General features: G+C 45.5%; 1 protein-coding gene across 1 annotated transcript in view; it reads right to left on the bottom strand.

Annotated features, from left to right (window-relative positions):
- The window catches only part of Atp8b1 (ATPase phospholipid transporting 8B1), a 96,004-nt gene extending 86,867 nt beyond the window's left edge, over positions 1–9,137 (bottom strand). Inside the window, exon 1 of the mRNA XM_090353033.1 lies at positions 8,820–9,137. The gene's annotated coding sequence lies outside the window, so the exon portion shown is untranslated. The remainder of the gene's footprint in view (positions 1–8,819) is intronic.
- Between the last annotated feature and the right edge of the window lie 10,306 nt (positions 9,138–19,443).

Raw genomic sequence — 19,443 nt, 5'->3', positions numbered from 1 at the left:
AAATCAAACATCTATTTTAAGAAAGCTTTTAGTGACTTTAAAAAAATCTACAAAGACTAAGACATATTCATTTTATGTTGTTTTGGTTAAAAAAATTGTTTTTTTGTGCTGGTCCTGAGGCTTGAACTCTAGGGCTTAGCTTTTTCACTCAAGGCTGATGCTCTACTCACTTGAGCCATCGCTGCACTTCTGCCTTTTGGCTGGGCTGGCTCTGAACCTCAATCCTCAGTTCTCAGTTTTACCCATGGCTGATGCTCTACTATTTGAGCCACAGCCTTCTAGATGGCTGGTTTTGAGAACCTCGGGCCTCAGTCTCTTGAATAGTTAGGGTTACAGGTATGAGTCACCAATGGTTTCAATTTGTGATTTAAAAAAAATATATATATTTTTAAGTGCAAATGCATACAATTATAACTGCTTTCAATGCAGCCAAAGGTCTTGTAGGCCTTTGGCTGTTAGAACAAAGAAGCTCTCTGGCTGGCTCCCATATCCTTCTACACAACAGCTGTGAGGAATATCCTGTTGTATGTTTACATATATTCACACTGCTTTGGGAATTTAAGAAAACTTTGATGGGCTGCCTTCCAGTGCAGGCTGGGCAAATGGAGGAGCCCAGAAGCAAAAGAAGTTTTCTGGGAAGATGGAGGAAAAGGGAGTCACAATTACTTGGCAGTGACTACAGCATAGTGTATTTTTTGCCAGCTGTATTCTAAGACTGGCGAGAGTTCATTTAACTCCAAGAAATAGAGTTGCCTGAGTCTAACTTTCTGCATCTCTCAAAGTCTCTTAACTGTTTTTTATTTTCTTGGCAGTTATGGGGTTTGAATTCAGGGTTTGTGCTTATTAGAGCCCTGGCCCTATTAGTCCCTAGCTTCAGTCAATTAAATTTTAGCCTGATGGAAATAAGAGCCTATACAACAGGTGAAAAATGTATTCTGTGGGTGAATTCAATCTAATAGAAGAGGTGATTTCACATTTCTTTTTCTCTTTCATTATCTAGCATACCCAGCCTTCCTCCTCTTCCGGATTAGAAAATGACTTCTATGTGCTAAGAGTCCAGGGTCAGTGTCCTGGCCCCTGATTTTTGCATTACTTACAGAGATAGACACATTTAACCTTGTTTCAGCAATGTGTGTCTGATGCGGAGGAGGGGAGGAAAGCTTGGTCAATCCTGGTTGATCAAACAGGTGATATTTTGGGATCCACTATCTGCGTAAAAAATCACTTGGAAAGGGCCAAAGGTGTGGTTTAAGTGCTAGAATGGGAAGCCCTGAGTTCAAATCTTCATATCACTGATATAGATAAATGATAGCTAGCTAGCTAGCTAGCAGACAGACAGACAGACAGACAGACATAGAGAACATCAGAAAAAGAAGGGCTATAGGACACAGGGATTTTTGCTTTTTCCAAAGCTTGTATGATTGATCTAAACGTGCAGCAGCCGTAACTGGTTCCTAGTCTAGGATAAATAGTAATGTCAATCTTTGCTCTTGTCAACATATAGGTTACTTAGTTCATAGCTTCACTGGAGAAAGTTGATTCAACCTTTGTGTGGAGCATTTTGGAACCAGGGTGCAGTTTGGAAGAAAAAGGGGGTCAAGGTTCAAGTTCAAGGTTCTGGCTTAAACAGCAGCTAGATAAAGTCAACTTCCAAACTGGATGGAGAGTTTGGTTCTCCTGGGCTAGGTTTGAAATGTGTGGGAGAACGGTGCCTAGGCTCGAGGCTGGTGGACTCCAGCATCGCAAGGGGGTTCCTGTCCATTGTGAAGATCAGATTTCTCAGCCTCAGCACTACTGACATTTTGGACAGGACATTTCTTTGTTGTGGGGCTGCCCTGTATTTCACAGGATGTTTAACAGCCTCCCCTGAGTTGGGATATTCTAAAATGTCCTACTCTAGAGTAAAACCTGCTCTAGTTGATTAAGTTGATCATATCTTCAAAAAGGGGCCAGGAGTTTGGCCTAGTGATAGATTGCTTGCCTAGCACAAGCAAAGACCCGGGTTCGATTCCTTGGATATATACATATATATATATATATATATATATATATATATATATATATATATATCTCCTGAAGTGGTGCTGTGGCTAACGTAGTAGAGCACTTAGCCTTGAGGAAAGCCGTAGGATAGTGCTAAGGCACTGAATTCAAGCACCTGGACGGGCAAAAAAAAAAATAGTAATAATACCTTCAAAAAGTTTCTAAATAAACAAGCATTTGTCTTTACTATGAAAAAATTCACTTCAGCTTCCTCCTATTCTGACATTGACAAGCACCTAAAACTGACTGAATAAAACTAGGCCCAGTGTTGAGTTTGGCTTTGCCTTTCCTATTGGTTAACAACTGGAGTGATGTGAACCCCCAAATGCTCTCAAGTTCTTAAATTTTATCCCTTGTCCTTATTTACTTTTTTTTTTTTTGCCAGTCCCTGGGGCTTGAACTCAAGGTTTGGCACTGAGATTCTTTTGCTCAAGCCTAGCACTCTATCACCTGAGCCACAGTGCCACTTCTGGCTTTTTCTGTTTTTGTGGTATTGAGGAATAGAACCTAGGACTTCATGTGTGCCAGGCAAACATTCTACTACTAAGCCGTATTTCCTGCCCTACCCCTTATCTTGTGACAATAACAAACTCAAAATGAAAGACTGATGAGAGTTAGGTGCTAGTGGCTCACATCTGTAATCCTAGATCTTCAGCAGGCTGAGATCTGATGATCAAAGATTAAAGCCAGCCCAGTCAGACTTTCCATTAACCACCAAAAGCCAGAAGAAGAGCTGTGGCTCAAGTAGTAGAACACCAGCTTTGAGTAAAAAAGGTCAAGAGCAGCTTCAAGCTCTGAATTCAAGCCCCCAAACTGCCCTCTCCTCTCCACAAAAAAGAACACTGAGGAGTTGGAGATGCTGGCTGTTTTTACCCCCACGAAAATATTTCACAGATCAAGGTCCCAGAATGCCTGAGGGTCTCCAAGTGCTAGGTGCAAAGATATCTCTAGGCAAGACCCAAATGAAGTCCTGAGACTCACTAGAGTCCATTTCACCCAAGTAGATCCTAACTTAAAAAAAAAGTCCCTGGTATGTTGTAGCACTTGCAAAGCACAGCAGTAGTTACCAACATTGGGTGCCAAATCAACTTTCTGCTCGTTAATACTAAGTCTCTGTTTTTGCTTGTGACCTTGACTAAGTCTAAGAGCTTGGCAGTTCTCTGACAGCTTGCCCAAGGAATGAGCACTATAAAGTTCACCTAATTAGGCCACAGTAGATTCCTTTTAACAGAGGGTCAGTACCAAAAAAAAGCAGGCAATAATTGTTAGTTCCATGTTGTTCAATGCTCTCCCTCTCTCTCTTTCTCTCATAAAACGTGTTTCATAATGGCAGCTAGCACCAGTGTGGAAACAGGCCTGCTTCTGACATCATTGTTTAATGTGTGCCTGAAGAACAGCACTAAAGATGAGGCCTGCTCTGGGCTGGCTGCATCATGAATGAGCCTTACAGAGGGGCTGGGCTCTCCTAGGTTAGATGGTAGCCTGGAAGAAACACCGACAAATAGAGCAGAAGGTACAACAGAGGTCAGAGATGTCATATCCCAGGCCTGCTTTTCGCTTTTCACCTACTTAAGGTGATATCACTATGGTATCCTACTAATAACTCCTCCCTCCCTCTTCTCCCCCCCTTTCCTTCTTTCTTTTCCTTCCTCCCTCCTCCCTCCCTCCCTACTTCCCTCCCTTTCATTCTTCCTTCCTGGCTTTTTTGGTACCAGTACTGGGACTTGAACTCAGACTATGGGCACTTGTCCCTAAGCTTTTTCCCTATACTACTTGAGCCATAACTCCAGTTCTGGCTTTTTTGGTGTCTGTGTGGGGGGGTGGGGGGTTGTCAGGCTTGACCTCTGGGCCTGGGCACTGTCCCTGAGCTCTTCAGCTCAATGCTAGCCCTCTACCACTTGAGCCACCACGCCACTTCCAATTTTCTGGTGGTTAACTGAAGAGTCTCACAGACTTTTGTGCCTGAGCTGGCTTTGGACATGATCCTCAGATCTCAGCCTCTTGAGTACCTAGGATTACAGGTGTGAGCCACCAGCACTTGGCTTAACTTAGATTTTGTGCTCAGGTCTGTTATGCTACTACTAGAACCATACCTCCACTTTGAGTTTTTTTTGCTTATTAATTGGAGATGAGAAGTCCTTCAAATGTGTATGCCAGGGCAGGTTATGAACTGTAAACCTCTGACCTCAGCCTCCTTGGTAGCTAGGATTACAAGCATGAACCACTGGCACTCAGTCAAAAGGGTATCATGCACAAAAATCTGTCATGTACAAAAAGTAATGCATGCATCTGGAAATAGGAAGAAGTGAAGCAATGATACATATTACCAAGTGAACAAGTCTTAAAGAAACATACTAAGTGAAAGAAGCGCATGAAATATCAGCGACAGGCAAACCCATGGAGAGTGAGAGTGGGTCAGGCCTTGCCCGGGACAATGAGAAGACAACAGTATAGGGATTTTTGCAGGGCGATGGAAAGGTTCTAAAATGGATTGTGGTTGCACAACTCTGAAACTATGCTTTTAAAAACCACATTGAATTGCACACTTTTACAAGGATTGATTACTTGGCACATACCTGGTATCTTAAAGTTGGTTTGTAAAGTATATGCAAGCTGAACACTGGTGGTACAGACCTGTTACTAAGGAAGCTGAGATCCGAGGCTTGAGATTTGAAGCCAGCCTGAGCAAGAAAGTCTATGAGACTCTTATTGTCAATTAACCAGCAAAACGCCAGAAGGGGAGCTATGGTTCCAAGTGGTAGAGCACCAGCCTTGAGTGGGAAGGAAGGAAGCTAGGAAGGAAGGAAAGAAGGAAGGAAGGTAGGGAGGGAGGGAGGGAGGGCATCTATATAAAGCTGGGGAAAGCCACATCTGAGGAATTGGAAAAGTTTGTCTTTCCATTCAAGCAAAGGATAGCAAAGGGGATAGAGAGTAGAGGGCTGGGAGAAGCAACATCTTTTGAGTTGCTAAGGGCAGCCTACTTCCTCCTTGCCTGATGCCCTGTGGGCTGTCTGCAAACCATTCCCCTTTTTAGCAACCCCTGCCCTTCCAAACTTGGAAAGCACTCATCATAAACACAGTTCAAGTTCTCTGAGCCAAACCTTATATGTCTATTTCTGGGAAGCTTCTTTATTATTTACTAGCAGTCATGTGAACACAGCCCAGGAAATATACAGCATTCAGACACTCATATTTCCCAGATTTTCTAGCTCAACTGGATTTAGGTAAAAGTTGAAAAAAAGTGATTTCAAACACAGCCTGCCCTACATCAAACAAACCTTAACTCTGGTAGAATAAAAGTCATTCAGGAAAAAAAAACCCAAAGCTATAAAACAACCGTCCAGGAAAAACTTGAAGCTATCAGCCAAAGGTCAGGTTCCACACACACTCCATGTAGACTCACAGGCTTTCAACCTGCTGATGGAGAGCAAGTGTCCTTAGTCACCGAGAGGCAGTCAGCAACAAGGGTGACCAGCCGCTCAGGACTCAGTCCTTTCCCCAGACTGACACACAAGTGTTTGGTTCATCTCTGTCCCTTCAAGTACAAAAGCACTAGAGTTGGAGACCCACGAGGAGCACAGGCCCTCAGAACTGGAAGTGACCCCAGGGGCCTTCCAGGAATGGATATCCTTCACAGAAAAGGATAATGTCCAGGAGAGAGGAGACACCTGACCTACTTCTTTACCAAAGAATTAAAAATCCAACTCAGGCCTTCTGTGATCCTCTGTGACATCTGTGAAGCAGCGAAGTAATCCCCTGGTACAGTTGAAAAATACACCAAGAATCTCTGTCATTGGCAACAAAGTGTAGAGGCTCCTTTTAAATGTCTAAAACTTCCAGGTGCTAGTAGATCACAACTGTAATCCTAGCTTCTTGGGAAGTTGAGATCTGAGGATCATAGTTCAAAGCCAGCCTGGGTAGTAAATCTGTGAGACTCTTGTCTCTAATTAACCACAAAAAGCCAGAAGTGGAGGTGTGACTTTAGTGGTGGACTCCAGCCTTGTGTGAAAAAGCTAATGGACAGTATGCAAGCTGTGAGTTCAAGCCCCAATACTGGTACAATACATACATACAGTCTAAAACTAAAAAGCCAAGGCAACTGGTATATTCATATCTCTCTAGAGGTATAAAAAGAACCAGCATTCAGTGAATAATGCTTATAAAAAACTAACAGAACTTAAACTGGTAAGCTGATGAAATATTTGAAATATCCCAATGTGTATGCTTAGCAGGTACAAGGCTCTGAGTTTCATCCACAGTAAAGAATAACAATAAAACAATAATAATGATTCAAAGCTAGCCCAGACAAAGAAGTCAGTGAGACTCTTTTCTCCAATAAACTCAGAAAAAGCCAAACTGGTGCTGTGACTCAAGTGGTAGAGCAGTAGCCTTGAACTCAAATAAGCTCAGGGATAGCACCTAAGTGCTGAGTTCAAGCTCCTGGAGTGACAGAAACAAAAATAACAATAATAGTAACAAAAACACACATCAAATACCTGGCCAATATCTACTATTTTTTTATAGGCCATGTCAAGGGCCTAGTGGGTATTAGTGGCAGAGTGCTTGCCCAGTATATACAAGACTATGGGTTCAAGTGACAGCACTGCAGAAAATTAAAATAAAAGCATTATCAGTCTAATAATGAAAACAAGAAAGCAACATTCAGATACCTCCTATGTAGAAAGGACATTCACCTATTCTGTCATGGAATTCTTTCAACAACCCCAAAGAGATTGATAGTATATTTTAATCCTCCCTGTAAACCATTTAGAACATTTAAGAATCCTTCAAAAATTATACAATTAGTAAGAAAAAGAACTGCAATCTGTGGGAATCTGAAGCCATATGCTCTCTACTAGTCCTTGCTTTAAATGGAAGAGAGAGACACAGGAAGGGAGTGTGGATGGGAGGAAAGAAGGAAGAGGTTCCAGGGCAGCTGTGTTAAAGTCCCTGATCCTGGAAATCAAGCTGAGCATGGAGCCACTTGCTTTGCAAAATCATTGTTTTAAAACCTCCACGGATAAAACAAATCTGCACAACACTCTCTCTCTCTCTCCAGCCTACAAAAGGAAGGGATAGCAAGTGAACACAGATGCCTGGCATCCTTAAAAATTCTGAAGGAAAGCTTGAAAATGGCTAGCCTAGGAGGAATTTATGTCCACGCGTAAGAAGTAAGCCACAAAATCATTTGCCTCTTAGTAAAAGAACCACTAAAAATGATCAACGCACAGCCTCCAGAAAATGATAATGGGGCCAAGCGGTTAAGGTTTCTCACAAGGAACCTCCCTACCTAGTGAAAATCATTAGAATGCCCCCAGAGGACCTACTGCAGGCGGGTGTGACGTCTCCCCCAGAACTTAATCAGCTAATAACCATCCATCATCTTTTGCACAGCAGATGTATGGATAACAGGCTCAACAATAGACCCAGAAATAATGAATGGTGTTTCAGAGCCTAACCCACAAGTGTGCTCCTTCAGATGATGAAGATGAGAGCTTCTCCTTCATGTTCTGTGGTCCCTCTTTTATAAGGCGCGTGTCAATGGTCACTTCAGCACGCGTCATCTGTATCCAAAAGCGGGAACCACCTAATGTGTCCCTAGGTGGTCTCCACGCATGTCATTTTTATGGCCACGTTTAATGTTGCAGAGTTGCCGAGCACAATATGGACGGCCTCGCGACCAGGAAGATGAGAACGAAATCTTTTCTCACTCCTGAAGGTCCGGCAGCTTCCAGGAACAGAACTCGGGGGTGTCAGATGTCCTGAGCTCCCCAGGAAAAGGATGGAAGACCGCCTGGGGCAGTGTGCGCAGGTCCTGGGGCGCCACTGGACATAAAGAGGGCCTTTCATGGTCGCACCCCGGGTTTGGATCCCGTCTGAGGCTTTGGGTCGTCTCCCCCGCCACACACACACACCTCAAGATTCAGCTCTACCACCTGGGTCTCCCCAGGCGCGCTCCCCCCTCGGACTGGTTGGCCCCACACCCCGGGCTTTTCTTTCACTCTGGACCGGGCCGTGGGGTTGGAGAAAGTGGGGGAGCGCTCGCCAGTCCCTGCCATATGGCCGGCTGCCCCCCGGTAAATTGCCCTTCTGCCGGAGAGAGGTGACACGGCGGGCAGCAGACGGGGGAGGTCAGAGAGCATCTGGCGTCGGTGTTGGTGGACCCGACCCTGCAGCCACCCGTCCCCCAGTGCCCGGCGGGGTGGGGTGGGGGGCGGCCGCTAACCCCGCCGCCGGGACGACGGGGCTCGCCGTCGGCCTCCCCTGCTCCACCCCGACCCCCAGGTGCGGCCGGAGGCCGATGGCGAACCGATACACCTGTGCGTCGGCCCCCGGAGGGCGCCTGGGCAGAAACCTCGGGAAGACTTCCAGAGGGCCGCTGGCTTCCGTGGGGGCCGCCAGGGGCACCCCCAAGGGGACAAACGCGCAGCCCAGCCTAACCCCGAGGCTCGACCCCGGGCGCGGCTCGCAAGTCTCTTCACTGCCCCCGCGTGCTCCCGCCTCCCCACGGGTGAGGATCCCATGGACCGCTCCACCGAGTTGCCAGGCTGGCCGGCCGCGCCTCCTGGACCCGGAGGTGCCGAAGCTCCCGGTGCCCCCAACCCAGACCCCACCCCTGGCACGGCCGGGAAGCCCCTGGGCGCGCACAGCTGTGGCCACCGCACCCCCGTAACCCTGGAGTCCCGCGGCCGGAGGGCGATCCGGTGAGCCGAGGGGCCCCGGGAGGGTGGCACGGCGTGGGAGGTCGGGGAACCCCGGCGCAGTGCCCTTCTTACCTAGCGCTCGCTGGGCCCCGGCTGGGGCATCCGCCGGGTGCGCGCCGCTCCGAGCTTCGCTGCGCACACCTGGCCGCCTCCCGCCCGGCCCCAGCCCTGCGGCCGAGCTAGCGCTGCATGGCGCTCCGGGGCTGGCGGGGGCCCCGAGAAGGAGCGTGTCCAGTTGGCGGCGACTGCTCCGGCTCTCGCCACTTGCCAATGGCTCCCCGCCTTCCCCCGCCCCGCGTCCCGTGCGCCCTTCTTTAGCGGCCGCCCTTTTTCCCCGGCGCTCGGTCCGACCGGCCAAACTGGTTTCTCCGCTCCAGGGAGGAGCTTCCAGGTTTCCCCCCTGCAGCCGCGATCTGGGACGAGGCTGGGGCTGGAGTCGGGGGCGGGCTCCACGATCCGCCCTTCCCTCGGCCCTCCCCGGGGGCGGAGAGGGGCTCGCTGGCCGGCCGCGCCCCCGAGCGCCCCGGCGACGCCGGAGCGCCCCGTCCCGCACGGCCCAGCCTGGGACCCCGCAGCTCCGCTGCGCTCCGCGCTCTCCGGGCCGCAGCTCCCACCCCACCCCGCCAGCCGCGAGTCGCTTTCCCGCCCTCTGCCGGCTCGGCCGCAGCCCGGAGAGCTGGCAGGGTCCTGTCGCGCCCGGGACCTGAACTCGCCGAGTAAGAAGAGCTGCGCGCGGTGTGTGCCAAGTCGCGGTTCGCGGAGCCGAGGCGGGGGCGGGGAGCCCCCAGTGGTTGGCATTCAGGCGTTTGGGGTCGGAGGGGGCTAAGCGGCGTGGGCCGGCGAGCGGTGCGGCTGGCCGAGGGTGGCGTGGGACTCGCTGCTCCCGGGCCGGTGTTCGGGTTCGTGGGTAGCTCGGTTTGCTAGGCTCTTGCTGCACTCCTACTCCGGACACGCATGGGACGTGATGCTCAGCGGTTAGAGCGCTTGCCTAGCACCCTGGAGCTCAGAGGGGATGGAAGTGGGGGTGCTTAAGTGTGTGTGAGAGAGACAGAGACAGAGACACAGAGAGTCAGAGGCTCATAAACAAATACTAGTTATCTGCCTATCGGAGAAGCCCACTGACTAAGCGCCTGGAGTTCAGATCCCCCCCCCCCCAACTGGGCCATTAGAGAAGCTCAAAGAGGGGTGGGTGGAAAGCACCCTCTTCTAGGGAGAGGGCCGTTATTCTAAGGGTGGCTCACTGATCTGACTTGCATAGTATGAAAGGCCCAAGTGATGTTTAAACAGCTTCCTTTTCCTTGGTTGGTCTTGATAGGTGTTGCTAATCAAGTCATTTCCTCCTTCCTGGCCTCAGTTTCTTCATCTGTCACTTGAAGATGGTCTAGGTGATCGTAGGGATTGGTGCTGATACTTATTTCTGAACTGACCAGCACAGGGAAGAGGGGCTGTGTTGTGAGAGCAGGATGTGGTCTGTGGCATTGAGTTAACTAGGCCCCTGAAACCCCCATACTCAAGGCTTGGATTGATCATGATCCCGCAGGGACGTGAGCAAGGCTGCGTTCTAGAGAAACGACTGGGACTAGATTAAAAGAGCTAAGGATGAAGATGCATGAAGGAGCTTTGCAGGGGCTGCAGTGGAGGGTAAAAGAGGAGATCCAGTATGCATTTCTGGGGTAAAAATGGTCAGGGCATGGAAGGGCCAGAACTTGCAAATGATTGGCAGAGTGCTGCAGAGGAGAAGAGCAAGTTCTCAAGGCTGAGTGAAAGGTGGAATAGGAAAGAAACCACTTTAGAGGGTTCTGGCCCTGTGGGGAGAAATGACAGCAAACCTGGGACAAGATAGGATGCTGTTCTAAAGCAAGGCTTTCCTTATCGCTGTACTACAGTGGGCTAAATCTGTACAACAAAATATCACCCAGAAGAGACAGTACACCTCCATCTATACGCAGAGCTGGGAAAGTCCATCCTGCTTTGATCACAGCTGTGCAACCACTAGGAGAAGGGAGAAAGGGGGAAGTTTCTAAGGCAGTCTTTTCCTCCCCTCTTGAGGCTGTATTAAAGGGAGGTATGACCAGAGAGGCACAATAGGTATTGCTTCAAAGACTCGTTCTTTCAAGAATTTGCTATTCCATATTGACTGCAAGGTGTCAATGCTGGTCTGTTGTTTGGAAAGTCAGTTAACCAAGCAGATGAATGATATCTGCTATCAGCAGCAGGGAAGGGGGCCCTAAAGGGTCCTTCTGAGTTGCTGTGAAAGCTCTGTACCCTCACATAAGTGGTGTTTATGAGAGCACACAGATAAGAGTTTATCAACTTGTACACTTAAGATTTATGTATTAAAAAAGTAAAGTACTGTCTGGGAGCATAGCCTAGTAGTAGAATACATGCACGAAGAGCTGGGTTCGATTCTTCGGTACCACATACATAGAAAAAGCAGGAAATGGTGCTGCGGCTCAAGGGCAGAGTGCTAACCTTGTGAAAGCTCAAGGAACGTGCCCAAAGGCCCTGAGTTTCAAGCCCCATGACTGGCAAAATAAATAAATAAAGTACCATGTCTGGGAATTACACTTATTGGTCAAGCACTAGCTTAACATGTGCAAGGACCTAGTACCAATGACAACAAGAAATCCAATTTAGTGATACAACCTATAATTCCAAGACTGGCAAGGGTGAGACCAGAGGATTACAGGTTCAAGGCCAGCCAGGGCTACACATGGAGACACTACCTCAAAACAAAGCAACAATACTAATATTCAGGCAGGGTTAAGAGATTAGAAGATGAGACAGTTTTTAAAACAACATGTCAAAACAGGCTTCATGAAGAATAGGAATTGGAAAAGATTTTCAAGGAGGTGGACTTTCATCCTAGATCACATGCTGGTATGAAAATCTGTCTTTCCTGGAGCCCACCACACGAGATGAGGACATGTTCAAAGCTCATGGGCTCACTCAAATGTCCTTGTCCTTATCTTCTCTGAAGGGATGATGCCTAATTTCAGGTCACCTTTTCTAGCTCAGTTGTCACTGAACATGTCTTAGCAATCCAACAAGGGTTAATTTTGAAATTTGCTTTACATAAGTCACTGAGAGCTGGCTCTTTGTCCTGGCAGAGCCCTGGTCCTACCCACCTGAGCAGTTCCTTTCCAGAGTTCTCAAGTGGCATTGAATGAACATTAGCATTCATTACAAGGCTCCCACTCAATAACCACTCTTTCTCGTGCAAGCTGCAGGGAGTATATAACAAAATTGCTCAGAATGTCATTTCTGAAAGAGGGAAGCAATGCATTTCAGTTTTTGCTGTTTATAATGTCCTGCAACTATTTCTTTTGTTTGATTGCTTTTGTGGTGATACTGATGTGCAGTATGTGTGATATTGCTATATGCATTTACCTGATGTAGGGAGATTGCTCCAAAAACGAGTTCATATGTACTGAAATTGTATTTCCTAGAATCTTTTCACTACAGGGTGAAATGGCTAATGGATAAGAGATAAACTTAAAGGAAGTGATACTGCCTGTGCCCTATTCTCTGCCTATGCCCAGTGGACATTTAAGCTAAAGCACTTAATGACAAACAAAAGGTATTTGGACCACACTTGCAACTTTAAATTGGCATTCAAGAACTCCTTTGGAAGGTAAATTCTTCACAACCATTGTCGAGACCAGCTCCAGAATTTTTTTCTTTTTTGATTGTGCGGTCTGAACTCAAGGTCTGGGCACTGTCTCTGAGCTTTTACACACCAGGCCAGTGCTCTATCACTTTGAGCCACAACTCCATTTCCAGGTTTGTTTTTTTTTTTTTCCCTGCCTGGGCTAGCTTTGAACTGTGATCCTCAGATCTCAGCCTCCTGAGTAGCTAAGATTACAGACGTGAGTCACCTGCACCTGGCTGAACTGTAGAATTTCATTTTGTTAGAAAGGTACTGGAGATTGAGCTGAGGGTTTGTCTAAGCTGAACATATACTGTCTATCAGGGTGCTATGCTCTCAGCCCAGAGGGTTTTAAACATGATAAGAAGATACCTTTTATAGAAAACTGTCATTACTTCAAATATCTGCCTGTTTCCTTTTAACTGATTTTTTTTAAAAAAACAGATACAAATGATATAATCTGTTGTCATTGACACATGTATCTTTCCATTTCCACTGAGTTACACAGCTTTCTACCTCCTTTATTACAGTATAACAAGTACCTCCACCTCCTCCTCTGCATCCTTTTCTTCTAACTTTTTTTTTCCCCCAGTCCTGGCTTGAGCTCAGGGCCTGAGCCCTGTCCTTGGACTTTCTCAAGGCTAGAGCTCTACCACTTGAGCCTCAGCACCACTTCCAGCTTTTTTCTATGTATATGGTACCGATGAATCGAACCTGGGTTCTTCTTGCATGCTAGGCAAGCACTCTACCACTAGGCCAAACTCCCGGCCCCTCTTCAAAGTTCTATAAAAACCAAAAAAGTGCCCGGCGCAATGGCTCACATCTGTAATCCTAGCTACTCAGGAGACTAAGATCTGAGGATCTAAGTTCAAAGCCAGCCTGGGCACAAAATGACCCAAGGCTCTTATCTCCAATTAACCTCTAGAAAATGGGAAGTGGGGTAGCTCAAGGGTAGGGTGGTAGCCTTCAGCTGAAGAGCTCAGGGACAGTGCCCAGGCTGAGTTCAAGCCCCATAACCCACACAAAAAAAATGTATTGCAGCTGGGTGCTGTGGCCCACATCTGTAATCCTAACTACCCAGGGGGTAGAGATTGGGAGCATCATGCTTCAATGTCAGAAGAGGAACAAATGTTCCTGAAATCCCAATCTCACCAGGTCATTCAGGTCTCATGCTCACTGGTGAGCATGTGCTCTACCATTTGAGCCTCACCTCCCAACCTCCCACTGCTTTTTTCTTCAGTTCTTTTTTTTTCTTTTAAGTAGGATCTCAAAGTTATACCCAGGTTAGCCTGGGCTTTGATCCTCCCATTTATGTTTCCTGCATAGTTGGGAAGACAAGGATGTTGAGAATAAGTCTTTGTATAGAGCATTGCTCTGCCACTCCAGGTGCTGATCGGTTCTTGCAGAGTAAGTGAATGATCCGCCTGGCTGTCGTTGCCAATAATCGTGTGGTGTTTTATTCTGCTGCCTTAGTGGTCTGTCATTCTTAGTTCCACAATACCAGCCTGGCTTTTGGAAATAGCTCATTAACACAACCCCACTGTTAAAGGTTTCTGAAGCTTATTTCTTTCCAGGTTATGGTTTGCCTATCTTTACTTCCTTCTGTAAAAAGTGTGCCTGTAGATATTTTGTTTGTTTGTTTGTTTGTTTTAGAAATTAGATCCAGGTAAGATTTGAATAGCATTCAGATTTTTCCAGAAAGGGCCAATAGTGTCAATACTGCCTTCCCTGTTTTCCTAAATTTCCATTCTGCAAATTAAATGCAAAACCAAACAATAAGAAACAAAACAAAGCATTTTTTCACTTATCAAACTGACAAGTTTGGAGCCGGGAGTTTGGCCTAGTGGTAGAATGCTTGCCTAGCATGCACGAACACCTGAGTTCAATTCCTCGGTACCATGTACACAGAAAAAAAAAGCCGGAAGTGGTGCTGAGGGTTAAGTGGTAGAGCTCTAGCTTTGAGAAAGTCCAAGGACAGGGCTCAAGGCTCTGAGCTCAAGCCCAGGACTAGCAAAAAATAAAATAAAATAAAATAAAAACTGACAGGTTTGTCTGTGTGTTGTTATTCTAAAGATATCAATAGAAGCTAGATACTGTAATCCTCAGTACTCAGAGGCTGAGATCTAGCCTATCATGGTTCCAGGCCAGCCTGTGAAGCAAGTATACTAGACTTTGGCTTCAAAATAATCAGCAAAAAGCTGAGCTAAAGGCATAGCTCACATGATAGTGCACCACCCTTGCCAATGTGAGACCCTGAGTTCAAACTCCAGCACCAGCAGAAATTAAGATAATAAAGGTAGCAAAGGAAAAATCCCAACTCAGATTCAGACTCTACTATACACCCTATCCAAATCACTTATGACATCAGCATCAGATACATGGGGGCACCCCTTCAGTACCATCAGTTCTGCAAAAGATAGATGTCTCTTAATTCAATTTCATTTAGTTCTGATGCTATCTGAGGGAGTGTCAGTTCCACAGATTGACTACTCAGACCCAGGTCTGCTGCCCATCTACCCTTAGGCACCCTTCTACCAGTGCTTCTGGTTGAACAGCTAAAAAACCAGGGCTCCCACAGTCCCCCTTTTACATGCTAATGATTCACTACAGTGGCTCACAGAATCCAGGGAAAATGTATTGACTCATTTATGATAAAGGATATTGACTCATTTGTTACAATCGCCATAAATAAAGTGGCCAGGCATGGTGGCTCACACCTGTAGTCCCAGGTAGAGATTGGTAGAGCCTTTATTTGAAGCTAGCCTGGGCATTAGCAAGCTCCCATAAGCTGGGCAATGGCACGTGTCTGTAATCCTAACTATGTGGGAGGCATAGGTAGGAGGATCTTAGCCCAAGGCCAACTCCCAGCCAACATGTGAAATCCGACTTGAAAAATAAAGTAAAAAGGACTAAAGATATAAAAATTATAAAATGCCTGCCAAGCAAGCATGAGGCCTTGAGTTCAAATCCTAGTACTGCCAGGGTGGGAGACAAAGACACAGAAACAGAGGCAGAGAGGCAGCGACAGAGAGCCTGATGAAAAAGGACTTAACTTAAAGCACTCACCCCTTCGCCCCCCACCCCGCCACTCCCCAGCCATATCTTGTGACTGTCCTTGCTGCATACCTCACTGGGGCATTTCTTTCCTGCTCCCCCAAGCCCACCCTATGAGCAAACACTCATGGCTTTGGAAGAGATCCTGAGACCAAGGCCCACATATGCTGCTAGCACCCCTGACAGACACAGATGCTGTTGAAACCTGGAAACTCCCCAGTCAAAATGAGACTGCTATCTCACTTGCCTGTATCTCACTCCGCTTCCATCTGTCCTGTCTGCCTTCAGTTCCTCAGCTTAATATTTAAAGATTCCCTACTTGTAAGGGGGATGAAGGAGACTTGTTTTCTGTTATTTCTTTATTCTGATACCCTCATGACTCAGTTTCCTGACAGAGACAGAGAGAGGATGCAGGGTTTCCTGTGTCCTCAGGATCTCCTCTTTCTGAGGGCCTTCTTGTGTTCATCTGCATAGAAGTTCTCTGAATTCTGGCCTTTTGAGTTTTCATGGAGAACTTCATCACATAAAGACAATATTATATATATATATATACACATATATGTATGCACATATATAGGCTCACATATATGTGTATTTATATGTATGTACATGTCTCCTATCACATCGTCAGTGTGAATGAGGAAGCAAGCAGGTATATAATGTTAGTAGGCTTGCAAGTTAAGTTATGTAACTTCTTTGGAAGAAAAGTCCACAAGTATGTAGAAAGTTCAAGCATATGCACCTCTTGTATATGATCTAAGCATGGACAACTGTGAAGAAAGGTAATTGTACAAAAGGGTTATGCTAACAGACACAGCAGAGAAACCAAGCCAGGCCTGTCTGTTCAGATTCTTCTGGCCTCCTCTGTGCAACATTCCTTTCTACCGATACGGGGCAGGACCCTTTCTGACGTGGGTTTTTTTTGTAAGTCAACATAGGTCATTCAACCTCTTTGGGCCAGCTCTAAGACAGAAAAGTGGGGGAAAAACAAGCGTTTCAATAGTTTACCTTGAGAGAAGAGAAATTATAATTTTTAAGATCTGTCTTAAAGAAGAACTTAACGATCCAGGAACCATGGAAGACTATGTGTGCATATATACATGTATATATTTATATGTATATGTGCATACATGGATGGATATACATGTGTATATGTGCCTGTATACATGTGCACACATGTATGTGTGCATTTATATGTGTGTCTCATATCACATATATTGTCAGTGTTGATGAGCAAGCAAGCAGACATGTAAGGTTAGCAGGCTTGCAAATTATATGATTTCTTTGGAAGAAAAGTCCAGAAGTATATACAGGGATATACACCTCATGTCTCACGAATTCACATCTAGAAATGCATCCTAGAGATCACCTGCATATTTGTACAAAGATGACCATACATGCATCTTCCTTCCAGTATTTTTTCTGTTGATACATATTATAAGTGGCATCAAAGTTCATTAACAGAAATTATATCCATATAACATTATATCCATATATTAGACTACATGATAATAATAATGTTATTCTCCATAATAAGTTACACCCATATAATATCTTTATAAAATGCCAGCCAAGAATTTAATAAAGACTAGGGAGATGTAGTCCTGCTGCTGTTTGAGCCATCTCCAAGATACATATTATATAAGATAATGCCAAGTACAGAAGAGTATGTGTGCACAAATAAATACATGGGTTATATGTTTATAGTGTATATTTATATAACATACAAATAAAATGTCTGTCGAAAACATCGCATACATAATGTTTTATCTATATTATCTATATTTTATATATAATATTTTTATATATTTTACTTTTTTGCCAGTCCTAGGCTTGAACTCAGGGCCTGGACACTGTCCTTGGACACTTTTTGCTCAAGGCTAGCTCTCTGCCACTTGAGCCACAGTGCCACTTCTGGCTTTTTCTGTGTACAAAGCCCAGGGCTTCATGCATGCTGGGTGAGCACGCTAACTCTAGGCCACACTCCTGGCCCTAACCTGTTTTGTATTTTTATATATAGCTTTGTTGTTATATATTTTCCATATGCATCTATTATATGTGATGCTTTTATGGGACAACCTGTTTTGGCATCTTTTGTTTCTGCTAAGAGGAAAGAAAGCATTGGAGAATGATAATCCACAGGACACATATGCATCATACATGTTTGAATATATTTTGTTTCCATAACTTTTTTTTCTGGTCAGTTATAGGGCTTATACTGAGATGGGGAATCTGTCCCTGAGCTCTTTTGCTAATGACTAGAGCTCTATCACTTTGAGTCCCAGCGCCACTTCCCATTTCCTGGTGGTTAATTGGAGACAAGAGTCTCACAGACTTTTCCTGCCTGGGCTGGCTTTGAACCATGATTCTCACATCTCAGCCTCCTGAGTAGCTAGAATTACAGGCCTGTTTTCATAAGTTGATGTCATAGAATTTTGGGCCAGATAGTCCAAACCATAGTTTCATTAGATTTTGATTCCAGTATTATGATCAGATGCTTGATGTTACATGATTCCCCATACTTTGTGTGTGATCGTTTCTCACTTTTTAGAAGCTTTCCCTCTGGTTCTAAAATTGTGCTGGGCAGCTGGCAAGTGAAGTTTAACATGACAGATCACAGCTAAACCACAGGACTGCAAATTTAAAACCCAAGAACCACGCATAAAATCAAGCGAAAAGCTAAACAATGCAACTAGTACTATACTCAGAACAAACTGATTTTCTGAATACTTAAGGATTGGCTCGTCCATCAACTCAGTGCTCTGATCTTCTTTTCCCTAGGTTGGAGGCATTCTCAAGACATCTCACTTCATCTGTTTAAAACTAGCCGAGTCTCTTTTGTCCATCCATGATTGGAAGTACATTCTTGCATCCAGCATACACACACACACACAGGATAGTAATACTACTAGTGCTAGAGCACTTGCTAGCATGCATTAAGCTCTGAGCTTTATTCCCCGGTACAGTAACACACACCCACACACACCCACACCCACACACCCACACACACACACACACACACACACACACACACACACACGCACGCCCTTTTAAGATGTGCTTCACTGGAAAGTCATCTTTAAGTCCACTCATATTCAGATATGTCTGTGGAACACCTGACCCAGCTGCTCCAGTTCCCTCCCGTGAGTCAAAGCTTACTTCACTTCCTCAAGTCCCTGCATTTAAGTCCTGGACAAGCGTGTTTCCTATGACTCACCTGAAATAAATGAATTTCTCACAAATGTAGGCAATCAAACGCTGGTAGATCATTGTGCGTGCCTTGTCCTAGGCAGTGCTGTGTGACAGTGACTTGTCAATGTTTATTTTCGGATATTTTTATATCTAACCTTTCCCCCAGTAACTTGAAAACTATACCCCAGGAAAACAGGAGACTCAGGAAATAGATGTTAGGGAAATTGACAGGCTTAGAGTACCAAGGTCCATCGTGGAAGTATTTCCAGAACTTAATGACACTGTGCCTGATTTCATGTTCTTAATTTTGTAGTGTGTACAGAAAGAACACCATCCTCTCTCACTTGCACAACCTTCAGGCCCCAAGAAACTGGCTTCACAACTGGGGGATCCAGAGCCTCAGCCTCTCCTGGCCTCCCCTCTATCCTCTCAGAGGATTCCCGGAGGATTCTATCTTTAGAGGAACAAAGATAGAAAACAGTTTATAAGTTAGCACAATTTACTGGAGGAGGCCTCAGGAGACAGTACTGGAGGCCTGGCCAGCTCCCAGCTGCTCACTTGCCTTGGTCAGGTCACTTGGCCTTTCATAGACTTTGTTTCATGATCTATAAAATGGCTATGTGTGCACCCTTCTGCTCACCAAACGTATTCATATATATCCAGAATATATATATATACTTTTCCACAGATAAAACTATATGTATATTATATATTCTTGTATATACATATTGTATATACAATATACCAATACATACATATTTTATACATACACACGTATGTTTACTCAGGAATCAGTTATAT

The sequence above is a fragment of the Megascapheus bottae genome, chromosome 19 (assembly GCF_031878675.1).
Source record: "Megascapheus bottae isolate mThoBot1 chromosome 19, mThoBot2.hap1, whole genome shotgun sequence".
Taxonomy (NCBI): Eukaryota; Metazoa; Chordata; class Mammalia; order Rodentia; family Geomyidae; genus Megascapheus; species Megascapheus bottae.
This window is presented reverse-complemented; position numbering and strand designations above follow the sequence as displayed.